At 49.1% G+C, this 4027-nt stretch overlaps 1 protein-coding gene across 4 annotated transcripts in view; it reads left to right on the top strand.

Moving 5' to 3' along the window:
- Positions 1 to 1004: 1004 nt before the first annotated feature.
- The window catches only part of NNT (nicotinamide nucleotide transhydrogenase), a 56420-nt gene continuing 53397 nt past the window's right edge, over positions 1005 to 4027 (top strand). For 2 of the 4 annotated variants that reach the window (XR_014556362.1, XM_083703433.1), the window contains exon 1: positions 1005 to 2733. The gene's annotated coding sequence lies outside the window, so the exon portion shown is untranslated. Of the gene's footprint in view, positions 2734 to 2951; positions 3054 to 3520; positions 3540 to 4027 lie in introns of those variants that run through there. The other 2 variants (XM_083703434.1, XM_083703435.1) reach the window with 2 other exon arrangements.

The following is a 4027-nucleotide window of genomic DNA, read 5'->3' as shown; positions in this document are numbered from 1 at the left end:
CTCCCCTCGCTCCCGCGTCGCCATGGCAACGCCCGGGGCTAACGGGACCCCACTTGTGGAGAGAGAGAGAGAGCCTCCAGGGCCCCTAAATCGCCTTCCTAACAAAGCTATTGTGGTGGCATAAAGCTGTTGTGGGGTGCAGTTCGCCCCTGTCAAATGCACAAAGTGTTGCTACCACTCAGACAGGCTTCCACCCCAGAGAGTGAAATTTGTTTATGTGCTTTGCTAGGAGATATAAAGCCAGGAACCTTATTGGGGATGTCCCCCCCCCATGTTGGACTACAACGCCCATAATGCATAAGCATTGGCCATGCTGGTTGAGGCTGATGGGAGTTGTAGTCCAATATCTGGGGAACACTCCCCCCCCCTAGGTTTCACATCCTTGATTTGGGCCTTCTCTTTCACACACAAATAGCTGTGCTCTCGCTCACACAAATTCAGTGTGGAATGAAAATAATCCATTCAAGCGGCGGTATTTAATTGACGATACACTGTACCTGGCTAAACAAAGCCACTCTTTTTTATTTTTTGTATTCTCATTTTTTTAATACAGAATGGACACAAGCACATACCAAATGCAGTAATAGGCTTGCCATATGTCAGGAAAATTCCTGACGTGTCCTGGTTTTCAGGTATAGAAATGGCGTGGGGGACGGGCGGGTGGAGAATTATGCCGAATTGGCAAAAGGTCAGGGAAAACCCAGATGTACGGCAACGTGATGGAAAAAGGAGCGGAAACAGCTCCAAAAGCTAAAAATAATTAAATCACTATTTTACTTTTTGAAATATGGCAACCCTATGCAGTAAGAATGATGAGTGCACCATGCTTTTCTCCCCAGCCAGAATTCACTGGAACTCAGTTGTGGCACCTCTCAGGTGGGCACCATTTCTATTCTAAGAGAATGATAGAGGTGTTCATGGTGAGTTCCGGCACCCTTTTTCTAGAAAAATAGCACTGCTCTTAACTAAGTAAAAGGAAATGGCACCACCTTGGGACTAAATCCCACTTGGTTCAGTGGGCCTTACTCCCCGAAAAGCATGCATAGGATTGCAGCCAGTCAGCACAATTGTAGTATTATGTTCCCTTATGTCAAGTCACACTATGCTAAATGCGGCTTTCTCCCAGAAAGTGTCCCCAGGACTGCACTCCCTGTCATCTTGTAGGAAGCATTTACATGTACAATGGCTTGAGAATGGTGTCAACATGTATTCATATTGCAAAAGACAGGACTGGCTGATGGACAACTTGTGTAGGGTCACAGGCTTACAATCTAAAATACATGCCACAAAAAGTGAGGAGGGTGAAAAGTTTCAAAGTTCTCATATAAAAATAATTAGGAAGAGGCTTCATTCCAATGCATGCTTGTTTGGAGTGATGACCCCCTGGCGTTGACAAGACTCATTAGGAAGAATGTATGCTTAGAAAATGTGGCAATTTGGGATTGCTTGCTCATCTGGCACAAGCAGGAGTTTCAACAGTACCCCTTGGCTCACCCTTTCAGAGCTGGCCATTATAAGATTCCAGAATAATAAGCCATTCTTTACAAAAGCAGCATAAGGGAGGACCAAACTCTTCCAGTATTTTATTAATCACTGTAATTTATGAATGCTAGAACTAGCAGCTTGGTAACTTCACATTTTTATTTCTCAAATGTTTATTTCTGGACTGAAGCTATGTAAACTATGGAAGGAATTAGGCCACTGCTTCCAGATGAGTTTTGTGCAGATTAGTAACTGGTTAAAGAGTAGGAAACTGGTTAAAGAGTAGCAATAATGATTTGACAATTGCCAGAACAGAGAGATCTAAGAAATTGCTTTCCCAGAGGATCTGTATTGGGACTGGTGCTTTTTCATTTTTATTTCCTTAATGAGAAAGATTATTTTGGCAAGTGTCTATTATGTGTGTAAGGGCATACCTACCCCCCTACCAACTTGAATAAAATATAGCGGGGAGAGGTATATTTTATTCAAGTGGGGGGTGTAGGTAAGCCCCCAACCCACATAATCGATCACAAGACACGGCTCACGCACCCTATTAGAATGGCAATGCCCACCAACTTTTTTGGGGGAGTCTAGTCCCCTCAAATGTTTTATTGGGGCGTTGAAGGGACTCAACCCCTAGGAGTTGGCTCCTATGGAACCTGCAGGAGTTGCCAGAAGGAGGAGTACAACACAAGGCGCCATCCAACTATCTTAGGGACTCCACTGGGGAGGATTTTTGCGTAGGGTTTACTCCTCAGCCTTTCCGTCTCCCCAAGATGTCCTGCTGCAGGAAACGACAAGCCGCCGGAGCAGTTAAACCCTCAATTGAAAGCAAGCCCCTCTCCGCGCGCTGCAAAAATAAAATGAAATAAGCCCCAGGGGCGCGCGCCCATGCGCACTCGGGTAGCTTGGCGGCGGCGGCGGCGTGACGCGTTGGCGAGAGACCCTCTGCCGCCCCCTCTCTTTCGCAAGAGATGAGCGCGGCTCCCCGCCACGTGACCTCGCCTCTGCTCAGACGGGGTCTCTCTCTTATCTTCTCTGCTTCCATCCTCGTCCAGTTTCTGGGCTGCGGGCGGCTCGAGCCCCGCCCACTTGGCTGGGGCCTCGCGCCGGCTCTGCTGCTCTCCCCTCTTCTTCCCGTCTCGCGCCGGCGGCTCCGGCGAGCCGGGAAGGTCAAGCGCAATATTGCATAGATTTGCAAAAAAAAGACAAGCGGGGCCGGAGCGGGCAGCAGGGCGCAAAGGGCGGGAGGTAGGTAGCGCGCTGTTGTCTCCTCTTCTTCCTTCTCTTCCTCCGCTCGGCGCTTCTTCCTCCTTTCTTCTCGGCGCGCCCTAGGGCTTGCTCGGTGTCTGTGTGGGGTTTTTTTTTGGGGGGGGGGCGGTGTCGGTTCATTCACGGTCGCCGCTCGCCGCGATTGCTTTTGGGGCGGGGGCTGAGGCTTGGAAACACTTTCTGCCCCCGATCGCATCTCCCGCGCGGCTTGTTGTGCCACGCTTTTTGCGCTTCTGGCATCTCCCCTCCTCGTCATCCATCGCGGTTGGGGGAGAAAAAAAAGCGGAGACTGCGAGGAGGTGGGCATGACTGATCTATATTGATGTGCTTTAAAATGAAATGAGAGCAGGTTTCCCCGCAAAGGGTTAAACCCGCCGCTTTCCCTCCACGCACAAAGCGCAACTTTGGCAACGAGGAGTAGCAGAACTGTTGCTATTCTAGGCCCGCTGAAGTTAAGGAGAAAAGAGGGAGGCGAGGGGGATGAAAGCAGCAGTAGCAGCAGCAGCAGCAGCAGCTGCTTCCCATTTTGCCCGTTATGGTTAAGAGTGGCACAGACAGAAGCAGAATAAGCCTGGTTTTTTGGGGGGAGGGGGCTGCTACTCGCGAGGAGGCGCCTCTGGGTCCGAGTTTCAATGGGTTTAGCACAGGAGGGAAGGTCACCTTTGTTACGTTCCTCACCCCCCAAAACCCCCAAACCACTGAGTGAGCAATCTGTTGGTTTGACTGTGACAGGCTGTCCCTGGCCTGTTTGTCCTGCAACAAAATGATTGAGAAAGAACATGCAGGTAAGGCATGTAGAAACCACATGTCTCCTAAGCTTTTTCTTTTGGGCTCGAGAAAGAGATTTAAAAGGAATGTGCTTTTTTGGCATCTTCCAGCTTAGCCAAAGCGTCTTTATTGTTATGCAGCAAAAATAAGTTGGTATAAAGGCGTGTGCATGCGAGCCTCCGAGAGCTTTTTTCCCTTTCTTTTTCTAACTGTCAGAAGGGCACCGCAACAGTTGCCAAAGTCAACATTGAAGTTTGCCTGTTACGTGGAGGTCAAATGTAAGGTGGGAATGGAGGACGTGACCTTGTTTGAGCCTTGAAATGGGCACCGTTTGGGATTTGAGGAAGCTCCTTTCATATAAAGGGCAGGAGAAAGGCTGTGCAGCGGGGAAGAATCTGGGAAGAAGTGGTTTAAGTAATTATGGCTGCTTTCACATGACTTCAGAAGCCACAAGTCTATTCCTAGGAGTCACGCCTTATCTTTTAAGATGTGAGAGCCAAGGCCA

Source organism: Podarcis gaigeae, assembly GCF_964106915.1.
Source record: "Podarcis gaigeae genome assembly, chromosome: 11".
NCBI classification, from domain to species: domain Eukaryota; kingdom Metazoa; phylum Chordata; class Lepidosauria; order Squamata; family Lacertidae; genus Podarcis; species Podarcis gaigeae.
This window is presented reverse-complemented; position numbering and strand designations above follow the sequence as displayed.